Below are 15,240 nucleotides of genomic sequence, written 5' to 3'. Positions count from 1 at the left end.
GTAACGTAACAAACTGACGTAATTTTTATTTGTTTTGTTGCTGGTGGCTAAGAAGAAGAAATCAAATAGGTAAAGTATAATGAGGATGAAAACATGATATTGAAAGAATGTTTCTTAATATAATGAAAAAATATATGATTTTTAGTGAAAATGGAACCGTTGTTAAGAAATCCAGATAAAGTGGCCTTCACTTGTCAGCATTAGAACTAAAGGGCAGACTTATTCAAATGAAAATTTACTCTGTCTTCAAGTGACTTACAGTTGATCTTGATAAACTACAGCTGCGAATGAAGAGTAGGAAATTAATAACAAAATACGCTCATGACACATCAAATTTTCAAAGAAAGTGTCTCTTATAGCACATATTCATTATAAGAAATTTTAATAAGTTTGTCATAAAAGCTTTTTGCAGCGGATAAGAAATTAGACTGATGATTTATTCTTACGTGTTTAATATATTATAAGCAAGTATATTTTTTATAATGCTATCGTAATAATAAAAATTCTTGTAAAAGAGAACGTACAATTTCTTATATTAATTACTAGGTGACAATACATCTTTGTTTAAAGAAGAGCTAGGATACTTTTTGTCAATCACTTGTGTTCATTACTTCCTTGGTAATATTTAAAGATTAAAAAGTGTAAGGAGAAAATATTGATATCTTTGTATTTCATCTCACAAAAGAATCTATGATAAATGTACGTAATTGTATGTAGAAATCGGTTTATATGTATGTATATAACAAAGTCTATAAGCAGCTAATTATTTTAACATCGCCTGGCAATTGAATTCACTCTCAGCGCTTAATATTTTTATTAGGAAATTTAATGTAAGTATAATACAATTAATATTTAATACAATAGACAAAGTCAGGATTTCTTGTTCATTAGCTATATATCTTCTACGTGGATAACACTGAATATATTTAAAACTGGCTCGTTAGAAACATTGTTAATGAAAACTTTTTTAAATTTCAATTTTAAAACTCTCTGATCACCTAATGTAGTGTATTGCATTCATTTGTCATTTGCTTTTGTGAATTGGCAGCAGATCTAAAACTCTAGTTACACGTGAAAATGAACCTGACGCGAGAAAATTTTAGGTCAATGATTTATTATGACTTTCGTTGTGAGCTTATTCAACGACAAAGCTTTGAAAGGCTGCGATTAACATTTCTTAATGAAGCCCCATGTGGTGCCACTATTTACAATTGGTTTAACGAGCTTAAGCGTGGACGTTGCAATCTCAATGATAATCCGCGTGAGAATGTCCTTAAACAGCGACTACTAAAGATAACGTTAGTGCTGTGTGACGAATGATAGAGGAAGATAAGAGAGTGACCTATCAGCAGATGCGACCAAACCTAGGAAATGGTATGAGTCAAGTTCAAAAAATATTACATGAACATTTAGGCGTCAGCAAGCTTTGTGTCAGATCGGTCCCCAAACTTTAATCGTCGACCTTCGTTGGTGTTGCTAAGTGTTGCAAAATCAACGACGATGACTCAAATGCTGTATTTAACATGGTCACAGGTGATGAAAGCTGGATATATTGCTACGAACCCGAAACCAAAAGACAATTAGCTCAGTGGATGTTTCCTTTCGAGAATCGGCCAACTAAGGTAAAGAAATGAAGAAGTCAAGGGAAAAAGATAAATGCTTCATTCTTTGGTCGGAGAGGTTATTTCGCGACATTTGTGCTAGGAGATGGAAAAACAGTTAATGCAGACTGGTATGTCAATAACTATTTGTTTGTCGTTTTCGAAAAAATCCGACAGCAGTGCTCTCGAAGCAGAATCCTCCTCCACCACGACAAAGCTTCAGTTCACTCCGTAAAATGGACTGGTGAATATTTATATATATATATATATATATATATATATATATATATATATATATATATATATATATATATATATATATATATATATATATATATATATATATATATATATATATTTGACTATGGCAGGTGTTGACATCATGAGTCATACGCCATACTGTCCTGTCCTGACCTCACGTCCTGCGAGATTTATTTTTTAGGTGGTAGAGCCTAGCTTTGGTCAAGTTACTATAGCTCGAATATGGGCTAGCTCGACCGGGGAAGTACCAGACTCTTACAGAAGATCGGCGTGAAGTAGCTTTTAATGGCTGCGTTTCGTCTGAGGAGTGAGAGAGCCGGTTGCCCTTTCCCTGTTCCCACCTTTTCCTGCAATCCCCTTATTCCCACCCCTCCCATTCCTCAACAACCAAGGTTGGCAACGCATACGCAACATTTTAGTTGCGGATGTCCATGGGCGACAGTGACTACTGCCCATCAAGTAGGCCGTCTGCTCGTTTGCCGCCTTTCGCATAAAAAAAACCTCTCAAGAACTAAAGATAAAGTTCGAGGAATTCGCTTTACGAGTTCTGAAGATGCGGTGACAGCGTACCAAAACGCCATAGAAGAGACCTCTAAGGAAGGATGGACCCACTGCTTTTCACAGTGGTTCCATCGAATGCAATGATGTGTAGAGAGAAACGGAGTGTACTTTGAAAAATACTAAAAGTATTGGCAAATTTCTCCATTAAACCCTTTTTTATTTTCTAAACATTTTCAGTGTTACCTGTGTATTATCCAAATTGTTATAATACTTTATGTAGGTTGAGTGGTTTGGTATGTATGTAGGTATCTTTTTTTAACAATAATTCTTATGAAAGAATACCTTAAATACAAATGATTTAAATAAAAGCTTATAATAAAGCAAATATACTTTATTGGGCGGAGCCTCGCATTAATTTCATTTATAAAATTTGTGTTGTTTATGATTAAACTAAAACGACTGAATAGTAATCCAACAATAAGATTTTCATGGACTTTTAAAATAAAAATATTTTTTTCATACCAAATTTTATAGAACAAAATTAGTTCAAATATAAAATTATGCTAATGAATGTTGTTACAGATTTCGCTTGAAATATTTAGCATTTTTATAACGTTAAAGAACTTACTTACTGACGGAGGGCAAAAAAACTTGTTTTGAAGCTCTGTTAATTATACAAGAATTATTTTATTTGAAGAAAATATTTTATCTATAAAAAAATATGACTTATGTTAAGGGGATGTAATTTTTATCATACCTTATATACAATCAAAGTAGAACTTGCCAAAAATTTAAAGAGATTATATTTGTTACAATCAAAAAAATATATATGAACATCTGTTAATTGACCTATATATAGTATAATAACCATGTTTTAAATTTATTTAAACGAACCGTATAATAAAAATAAGTCCTCTCATTCTCACAAACTATACAAAGGCAACTGGTTAGGTTATAATAAAAATAATGGCTAAATGGGTGTAGAGTGTAGATGTTCAATATTAGAAATTATTTAGTTTTCATATATAAGAACTAATTATAAAATAATAGCTAATATCAGTGAGTATGATTTAGGTTACAATTGTTAATTGTGATTACTGTATATAATTGGTGAGTTATATAGGGTTCGCTGCCAGTCACATGTTCCAGGAAAACTACGAAATTGACTTATATGTGTATTATATTAAAAATTACACAGTTAAAAGTCATAACTTATACCCAATACTACAAGACTGAAGTGATAGCAGTCCTATTTCATTTCATGCCTTCATCAGGAATCTTCTGGTTCACACGAAGATGTCCATTTCCCGAAGTCACAAACGTCACTTGTTATATGATATTTTATTCATACAAAGAAATTGTTTTTTTTATGTTTCGTTTACATTAAGTACGTACAAGTTTATAAATATACAATTTTGAATATAAATATAAAAAAAATTCAATTTCTCTTATTCTTATCTTTTTAAATCTGTCATTGGGACAATAATTGTGTTCGAAGAAATGTTATCGATAAATATCAAACATTTCTATATAATGTTAGTATCGTATCTAAACGACACTTCTTTAAATGTACATATTTATCTAAAACAAAGGGAGCTTTAATTAAAGCCACAATTGTGAAATAACGGAATCTCCAGCCGTGAAATTTCTCATAACATCTGTCGGCTTGTTTTGTTTCTCGTACAGTAGGTATCTAGTAATATATTAATGGAAATATTAGCCATTCCTTTGTTGTTCTATCCTCTTGTAGGTATGTATTTTTTCCTCAATTGCTAAAGAAGAATAAACATATATTCCAGAACAAATAGCTATTTTCAAGTTAATTTAATAAAACATGAGTAAATATAATTTCGTAATAGCTTTGACTTTCCAACAACGCTTCGTTTATTATGATATTATATATACATAGTGTTACTATAACAACCAAAAACAAAAAAAAAGATATTTTGTAATAACTTAAAACACAATTACGTCATTTAATGTCCTCTAAGACTTTCGCGAGTATTCACTAAAGGAAACTAATATTTCCGGATTATGACTTGTACTCGTTTTTTATTATTTTAAAAACTACATACTCTCAACGTTTCGTTTACTTTTCACCGAAAAAGACGGGATGTCATTTAGTTTGAAAAATTATAATTTTAAAGTAAAAATAATTGACAAATCTATTGCTATCCTATTGAAGAGGAAGGGATCAAAGTTATTAAACATTTGGTCTGTAATTGTTTACACGTCATGTATAATGCTTTTATAGAACTGTATAATAACAAACATATTTATATCTAAGAGTTTAAAATTTTTTCTCTTTCTTTCTTAAGAACCCATAAAACGTAACGTGAATTACAGAAGAAGTCTCTTCCCTTATTAATATATTTGCCTATGTGTGTTTAATATCCTGTCTATATTGACATTGCCTTCATAAATCTCAATTTAGTTCTTCATAAAGCGTCTTAATAAAATTTTAATTCAAAGTTATTTCTTCTGTGAGTACTTACTGGCAGTTCATTGTAGTTGTAAAATGTTCCCATTCCTAAATTTTAATACGAAAAGAAGCTTCATTGTGTTGTTCTATAAAAAGAGTTTGGTTTCTTTTGATAATATAAGACACAATATGAGTACACACCAACGTAACAATTAAACATCTGGACGAATTACCTTTAATTAAGATTATTATAATATAAATATCTATGAAATAATGAATACATTAAAATACCTTACATGAACCAAGAGGACACTGAGAAATGTTTTTTTTTTTATTAACACCTATTAGAGTAAATTTTAACCTAACTTACTCTTTATCGTGAAGGATTTAAAATAACGAAGATTATTCATAAAAATAGTTGTTAAAGGCGTAAGTATTCGTGTCTGTAGATGTAACATAAAAATAATTTACTGTTCTAGTTATATTATTTTAATTTGAAAAGAATTACTAGTAATCTGAAACACGCCATCTAGTTCATCAAAATGTAAGTAATTTTTATTTCGCCCATGTCGCCCATGATCATGTGCACCATAAGGGATGTTGCAGATGCGTGACCAGCCTTAGTGGTGGGAGAGGGAGAGGAAAGGGTGGGAAAAGGGAAAAGGCAGGAAAGGGTAGGAAAGGGAAAGGGCAGGGAAGAGGAGGAAAGGGGAAAGGGCAACCGACTCTCTTACTCATCAAATGAAAAGCATCTATTACAGACTACTTCAAGCCGATCTTCTGTGTGAGGGTGGTACTTCCCCGGTCGAGCCAGCCCATGTTCGAGCTGTGGTTACTTAATCACAGCTCGAACATCAAATTTCATTTGATTAATGAACAGTATTGTATTATTTTAATAAAACAGTGGTCCCGAGTCAATACAAGGTGTTGATTATTACTCAATATTTACCAGGATTACAATCACTTGTATGAGACAACAGCTCAATTGCTCATTTTTAGTTCTAAACTACTTATATGATAAATACGAACATCTTAAGGTGTATTTTTTTTATCAAAAATAAAGCTACGGAACCACATTTAATAAAATTACAGTGATAAATACGTTTTGGAAACATATTAATAACACTATCTATACAAGAAAATCTGTATATTTACTATTTTTAACTAAAATAATGGATGAAATTCCTTAGACATATTGTTTTTTGTGGATATCAATTAAATTATGTCCGAATCAATGAATTCAAACACATTAAGAGATACTTCAGCCGAGAATGAAAGTATATTCTGTAAGTGAATTTGTTATCTGTTTAAATTAATTTGGAAACAAACCGGCAGCTAACCGATGTAGGGCTGATGTTGTGTTTATGAAACGGAAAATGAATTTATTGGTTCGTGTTATGAAATACATTTGTAATTACATAAATTTGGCTTTATCGGGTTAGTCCGTTTTAACAAGCCACGAATTTATGTTATATAACATTGTACACACATACACACACACACACACATATATAAATATATAATGGATTCTTTTGTTATATTATTATCGTTCACATGTATGTTTCTGAATTGCGTTTTCATTCAAATTCTCTATAGATTATATTTTAATTATAATTATATGTTAGTTATCTATGTATGTAAAATTTTATTATTCTTATTTTCATCAGTACGAATTATCGAAAAGTTACAAAGTAATTAACAAAATGTGTGTAATTAATTTCCAGAGTGAATGAGGATTGCAGTGAGAGAATAATATAATGGACTTGCAGCATCATGTTGTCTAAATTTGACATGAATTGAATTATAATATACGTGAAACTAAGAGCACTTAAACTTTATCAAATTATATTTCTCATTAAAGTAACAATGTCACTCGAAAATGTATTAAACTTTTACTACAACGAATGCCACAACTAAGCTCGATTTATTGTTTTATTTAAAATCAACATACACTAAGTGTTATATACGAACATTGTAAGTACTGTGACAAATAAAACGCGGACAACCTATAACATTCCTTTCCATATAAAAAATAATCAATGACACATAAAAAAAAAACATCAATGGCTCAATTCTTAAAACTTTTTATCACCCGAAACTGACAATTATCGCTGTATATATATTTAATGTTCCTAACAAATGTCAGGACTCAGATATTAAGTCGCTGAATTTTAACATCCCAACTAAGTTTAAACTAATAGAAAAACAATAATAGAACTGTCTTATTGAATTTCATAACTAAAACCAAATTATTATAAGTGCTTCTCAAACAATTGTTTTTAATGTGGATCAAATATTTTTATAATTGGAGAATAATAATAATTAGTTAAAAAATGAACCGAGTTATGCTACTTAGACTATTGAGCTTGGGTCCAACTGTCGTTATTTAGTTTCTATGAGGCTTTATTCACCTCATTATTCCTATATTTGGTCCATTTTTCAGTATCATCATTTCCTGATACTGTCTTCAGCATTAAATAAATAGGATATATTAACATTGTAAATAAATATATTTGATTATTGTGATCATTTCATTCGTATCTTATTTTAATAAAATCAAATGTACTTGACACTCGGGGGCCATGTTTTGTTTTTCAGGATAATATTTATGAGTACTATCACGTTGTAAATTCTACTTCTGTTTTATGAGATGTTCTATAAATGGCTATAAAATATACTGATAAGGCTCAGCGATATATCGAAGACTCGTACAATAAATAATCGAATATTAAAACGTGTTTATGATCTGTTCTATGACTCAGTACCTATAACATTATTTAACTTTCGTTATTTGGTTTGAAACTATAATTGGTTTGATTTTTAAGGGAGATGCCTACCATCTATGCTTTTCTCCAAGCTCACAATTATAAATTGACCAACCGCCAATTGGTTAGGTCATGCAAGTGCGAGCTAAGCCTGGTTGAAAATCATTTCCAACTGAAATCAAAACTAAAGAGTGTAACTTAGTGCATTAGGGCTCGAGTGAAGTCCGAATAGAGAGAAAAGACCTCAAATGCCCAGGATATGGAATAATCTGTATTTCAGAGACGCAGACCAAATTTTATACGATGAAGTCGGTTTCTTGGTACGTACAATCTTTTCTGATAGTTTTATGGAAATGTCTAGTATATCGCCAGGGCTAGCATATCTTACAATTAGGGTGATCGCGAGGTACACCCTCGTGGTTGTGCTCGTTTATGCACCGTGTTCGGCAAATTCAGACGGTGACATAAAGGTCCACGGCTCTTCACCACACTCCGGGAACACATGTCAACGTTATTATGGAAGATTTACACGATAAAGAGGGAATAAAAACTAGTCACAAATCCTCAATTGACCCATACAACTGTGGTGCAGTAATGATAGAGGACACTTATTTGGTATTTTTTTGGAAAAAGAGGCACTATATAACTTTTTTTGCAAGAATCAGTCCCAAAGAAAGCTAACGTGGCGAAGGTGAAATGATGTTCGTCCAAATTCATAACGAGTAGACTAATCTTCTTCACAGCAGAGTTGTATAGCGTGATGTCATAGCGAAATTGTTCCGCAACATGCTTGAAGCCATGTTCAGGACTTAGGACTGAAAAGATTGCGGTATTAATATAAACGCGCAAACATTATTCACCCCCAATTTGCAGATGAGTTTTCATTATGGTGCTCGTACCAAGAAAACAAAATGTCTGCAAGGAGATCAAGAGACACAAACAAGTATTTTCCTAGCCTGTAATATTATTTTTGAAGCATTTTAATAATTTTAGTGTTAAAATCATGATTCCGCTACTTTCGTCTAGAGATCTTTTGTTGATTATTTTATTAACTACTAAAAATATATGAACTACGTAGGTCATATAACTCTAGTGTTTGTTTAAGTAAACATGTCTCAGGATTAGTTGAAATAATATCATTAAATGTTAAAAAAGTCAAAAACTCAGTTAAATTGAAAATGTTTCCTTCTAACAACATTTCTATAGAAAATTTTAGATGGAAGACAAAATTATGCAAATAAAGATTTCGTTTACAGATATTTTGCATTTCTTAAACGTTAAAGTCCTTGTTTACTTATGGAGGAGAAAAAACTTGTTTTGAAGTGCTGTCACTATAGCGAATTAATGTATTTCACGAAATTTTATTTCATTAGCACTTAAATAACATTAGCTATACAAGAATAGTCAAAATTGTGGTTGTTTCATTGTGTAAATACAAATAATTAAAGATAAGAAAATTATTTAAATGAAACTAATATATTTTCGGATATATTACGCGGATTTTATTATTTTAAAACTACACAATCTCGACGTTTCGGTTACTTTTCAGCAACCGTGATCACGGGCAGACGAGATGCCACACATCTAATAAAATCCGCGTAGTATATCCGAAAATATATTAGTTTCATTTAAATGAATAAAACTCGCGAAAGTCTTAGATCTGATTACAATAAGGAAATTATTTTACATGTCAATTATGGATAAATTAAAATGTTCCAAGTTACGAAGGAAGATTATAAATATATCTTTAAAGTTTTTATTTCTATAGTTCTATTTAAAATGGTTGAAAAATATAACTTAACATGTGTGGTTCAAATTAAGGAAATGGCCATCACTATTTGTATACAAACATTATCACGAGAATGGCTAGTACGTTCCTGGGTCGAATAATAATCATTGGATATATTGATTGACTATTGATATCTGTTAATTAAGTCCAGCATTAGTGGGAAGTAATGTACAAGTTTGGACGTGTATCGCTTCTAAAGATCTGTTTACCTCAATTTTCTTATACTTACCTGTTTATTATGGTATACGAGCTTTACTCCTAATTGATTCCCAACAGTACCTGCTTTTAAAAAGACCACGAAAATATTGTTATGAAAAGATTTAGCTACACAAATTTTATTTAATAAGCGAAACGAATTAGCTGGCAATTGATACGATAATTATCTGTTAACTTTTTCTGTTAACTTATATTTTCCAAATACGATACTTATTTAAAAAGTTGATATTACTTATTATAAATACTATATACTGAAATTAAGAGATGTTTAGTTAAATCAAATATGTGGAATAATGTATCCTGTTATCAATATACATATAATAAGACAGTAAAAATCGGATGTCTGTACATTAAATACTTTTCCAAAAAACTGATAGGAGGCAATTAAAGAAGAGTCATAGAAACCAAAAAAAAACAATATTTGGAATTTTTGACTGTCTGTCTGTCTGGTACACTATAACTTCAAATCTTCTCAACAGATTTGAACGCGGTTTTCACAGTTGGATTACATATAATTAGGAGCATTGTCAAAACTTTGTTTCGTCAAAATCGTTTAAGGGATAAAGAAGTTTGATAGATATATGGTTATACGAAAAGCGACCAACACGCGGGCGGAGCCGCGGGCAACCGCTAGTTTAATAATAAGTTAGGAAAAAATATGCTGGAGTGTTTGGTGGGGCGTGACATAATATGGCATGGCATGTTTAGAAGTCTATCAACGAGATTAGTAAAAAGCATGGTCTAGAAGAATGATCATAATTATATATCCTCCGAATTATATAAAAATATAAAACATTTGATTAAATTATGTAATATTTAGCTGCTTTTGGTAATTTGTTACGTGTACATGTTTCAAGACGACTTATTATCCTATTTGTGTTGATATTGCCATCCTAATAAATTAATTCTTTACAAAACGCTTCAGTAAACATTAAATAAAAGTAATAATATTAAAAATCAAATAACAATCACAATCTTTAATAAATAATTTCCATATTTACTGACTCTCTGTTCACTGTTCCTAGTTTAGTTTGTGACCTCTATTTCAGTGGAATATATTCATTAGCCTTAATTTTACAATGGAAACGTGACTATTGAGACAAATGTTGAATTTGAGCTCTGTATGATTACCCCAAATTTGCATCGCCACAATTTATAGCGAAAGTTAATAGTTTAATTTATATTTTAACATTATTTTCCTTATTTTATTCATAAATTTTTTTAGTATTAATGAGTAATGGGTAACGCATATAGTGTGACAAAGCAACATCGTGCTAAGGATACCGTTTATGATTTGCTTTGAAAATTTCAGTTTTAATCTTAAAAATCTAAAATGAAGCTGAGTAATAAGGATACTACCCGTTTTATATTATTTTATATCTACGAAATTTCGACGGTTCTGTGATTTCACAGCACCCTTGATCACGGGCAGACGAGATGAAAGTGTCTGAATAAAAAATATTACTAGAATATAATTCATTAAAATGAATTTATTGGCTCGTGAAAAAAAACGATTTTGAAGAAAATCAATTTGATTGTAATGATTTCGATCTCTGTTTCAATAATTCTACAAAGAATGTACATTTAGTTGCAAAGATTCATGAAATAACCGTAAATATTTAATTGGTAAACATGTGCGTAGCAAAAATACAAGTAACATCTATAAATATGTATAGTTGAAGGAAGATTCATATTTGGTGTAATTGGAAATATAAAGAAGATGTAAAAACTTTCTTATTTATGGCGGTAAAAAGCTATCAGACAAAGCTAGTCAGTTCACCCATGTACCAGTATCTACTTCATATTTCTTGAACTAAGAAAATCTTTAAAAAGAATGGTTGATATAAAATATACATTACTTTGCCACTTGATAACAATAACCTAAGAAAAATATGTTTTTATTTGTATAGAGATCTGTGTACCTGAACCTCTGTTAATCGAGGTTAGTCAAAATTTGCTACGCTGTTCTCATATTTGATTTTATTTTTCCCCTTCAATGTTTCCTGATACCTCTCACAGGATTTAAATTAAAAGTTAATATAAATTTCATTTTACATTCTGTTGCAATTAAAGTTTTTATAGCAATTTGTTTAATCTAGACTATGATACGAAAAGTTAAATCCCGAGTTCTTTTTGGGACGTACTTTATGAGAGCCATCACTTCAATTCTATGTCTGTTTTATGACATGTCCTTTGAATGGCTATAAAATTGAAGAGTTAGCGTTAGATCGAAAAGTCGAGCAATAAAGGATCGAACATCAAGACGTGTTTATGATCTCATTCATGAGTCACAAAATTTAACATAATTTATCTTACGTTAAAAGCTTTTGAACAAATACATGGATCTCTGTAATCTTTGACTATGTTCAACAATTTTGTTATGAAATAAAATTATTATAAAATAAATCAAGATTCATAATAATGTTATATCTAGAAAGCGAATAAAAGTGATTAGGGTTAACAATAAAAAGGACAAAAAGTCTTTGATCGCGATAAATATGAGATATAGAAGCTATAAAAAAGAAGAAAGAAAGAAAGTTAGAAGAAGTACAAGAAGAATAAATTAAACAAATCTTTGAATTAATAAAATAATAACAATGTGAAGTTTATATGTAGTTTTTAAATATTTAAAGTTATGGAATATAAAGTGAAAAAACATGGTTGATAGAGGATGACACGAACATGAAGTAATAAAGTTTCTCCACTCGCCTTCCTGTTTACAATTTTATTTAAATATTCTTCAAATTTATCTAATTTAACATAAGTTAAATCCTAAAATATTTGATGAAAATAATGTATCATAGTTTCTTATTGGATAGTTTTTTACCTCTTTTCCTTTCTTTGTTTATTTTTATTTAATTCTTGCTTTGAAAAACCTGTGCTTTATGTGAAAAATATACTCGTCTGTTGTGTCATGGTGTATATGAAAGTCCTTCAAGTTATGGACACGTTTAGAGGCAGTGACAAGAGACTTAGAACATTTTCTAAGTTTTCTTACTATTCTTAATATTTTACTTAATTGCTAGGAAAATAAAATTCATAAAGCATAAAAATATTAATTTAAATATTAAACTAGGGTTCTAATACTTTAGCGACATGAACATTGAAAATTATTTTAGTAAATATTTCTCATAAAAATTCCATCATTAAAAAACATTACTAAAAAAATATTCGTCAAATGAATGTTACTCTGTCCCGTTATAATAAAGGAATTCCAAATTTAATATTATATCAAGTGATAATATATTAAAATATTCCAAATCAGTGAATCGGATTCACGTTTAATTCTAACGTATTTGTAAACGTTATTACATTCCGTAATTGGCTATCAATTTGATTCAAATTGACTTTTGTAAGCACGTTTTCTTAGAAAGTAGGAAAGAGCTTTATGTAGTTAAAAATAAATATACAGATTTTTTATTTTTTAGATAAGTATAAATTTACTTAGAAATTCATTATTATAAAATTTTACCAAATTTATTTAATTTTTTAAGAAAATAAGTTCTGATTCAATTGTAACAACACTATGTTGAAAGCTAAACAACTAATTTACTAAAGCTGCTAAGATAGGATGTAGAAAAATATTAAACAAAAAAAATATATAGGGCTCTTAAGCTCAATATTTTTACGACTTACGATTGAAAAACTGGTTACTCTCAGTATGTAGTGTTTCGTTGCCAACTTGTGGTAAGTGTACACTACTTAAACATGTGATTTTAAGGTGAAACGTTAGTAACGTCTTGTGATCATGCCTCGATGTCAAATTTGATTAGACTTCGATTTAAATCACTGACTACAGTGAAGACTGATTAGTTTTATATAATAGCATATATTATTTGATTAATTGTAAATAAATTATTGTTTCCCGAGTAGCACACGTGGAATATGTTAAAAATACCCGTACAAGACAAAATGGCGATTTATTATCTGTCCTCTAAGTAAAAACCTTCTCAGTTTCAGTCTAAGTCGGAAAGTCTCAATGTTAGGAAATCATTAGTTTCTAAAACTAACAGATTTTATTGCTACAAAGCAATTTTAATGATATTTAGGAACTAATTCTTTTAATGTAACGAGTTGCTAATAAAAATTAAAACCTTTATGGTAAAATTTCTCAATAAGGTAAGCACATTGATTAATACATAGGACACAATTCATTAATGTCATATGACATTAAAACCAACACCGCTAGGGTATATCATACCTTCAGATTTTGAAATTAAATAATCAAATATATAATCTTTTTGATTATAGTCATCACTTATCCTATATACATTACGGAAACGGAGATTTAACAGACTTGGTATAAATATGAATTAATTGTATGTACAACATGATTCATAGAGTTAAATATTCATAGAGTAGGACAATTATAAATTAATTAGGGCGTTTGTACATTAATAATAGGGCGTTTCGTGAACAATTAAATATACATTGAGAGTAGGATTTACGTGCAACATATAATTTACTGGTTAATATATAAGTATATAGTATATATAGATTATTATATACCTTGCTCCGATTAAATACGGTTCGTTAAAATTTTTGTGATAGATTTAATTATACTATAACAAAAAATATCACAACTGATTATAAAATGATTTCAGGTCGAAAGTCATTATTTACATATTATATTTTTGTATGAAGTCATGAAAAAGTTTGTGACTTTCCTCTAAACATTGGATCGCTTTAAGTGTAGTTTGCTTTTGTTATTTATTGATTAATTTAACGATTCGATTCCTATAAATATAAGATAAATGTTGTATCTGAACGGGACGCTTAGTTTAGTAATCATTGAAAAGTGACTTATATAAATATCTTTAAATTTTTACCATAACTTTTCTTAGCATACTTTTATTTCGGGATATTTCAAACTAAATAAAAAAATTGCCTACGGCTTTTAAAGAAATATGTTACGATTTTTTTTTATTTCTCTTATTGCTATTTGCGAAAGAGAATATATTATCAAGTAAAAACATAAAAGTTATCAAAATGAATAAAAAAACGGGCACATCGACTCAATTTCATAAAATGAGAGTTAACCTTATATTTAGACAACATTTTTTTATGTCAAACGATATATTGCTTGTAAGAAAATTATCATCTATCTCGCTTGCATTTTTCAAGCACTTGCATATGGGTACACCAGAGAGTTAAAACATTGTTGTTTTAATAAATAAACTTAAAATTCTCAAAGAACATCAGTGAATGAGAGTACAGTATCCTTTTTGTTAAAATAAACTATGCATTGTAAACATTGACATCTGGTTATATGACGAGACAAAGCCTCTTAGCATTCTATTGATTCTTTGTGCGGGTGCCGGGTCCATCGCGTTGCAGAAAGAGGAGCTTCAACAGTGCCTGGGACTTGCGAGCCAGGTGTAGGTTTAAGGGACTCCTATCTAACGCCCGTTAAACGCTCACCTCCACCGTCCGAGCTCCTCTCTCCACCTCATAGCATAATATACGGTTATATTCGTATAAGCGTATAATTAGTAACCATTAAACTTATGTTTCGTTTATTATAAAAATATTTCTTTAGTATATTATATTGATTTGCTTCTTGCATATATCGTAATTTGAAAGAAAATTTTTACATTAATAAAGAAATGTAAAACATTGCTAGTTATTGAACAATACGGATATAAAATTTTTATTCTATATTAAACAAAAAATATAATAATAGAG

This window comes from Danaus plexippus, chromosome 8 (assembly GCF_018135715.1).
Source record: "Danaus plexippus chromosome 8, MEX_DaPlex, whole genome shotgun sequence".
NCBI lineage: Eukaryota > Metazoa > Arthropoda > Insecta > Lepidoptera > Nymphalidae > Danaus > Danaus plexippus.
Note: the sequence above shows the minus strand (reverse complement) of the source record.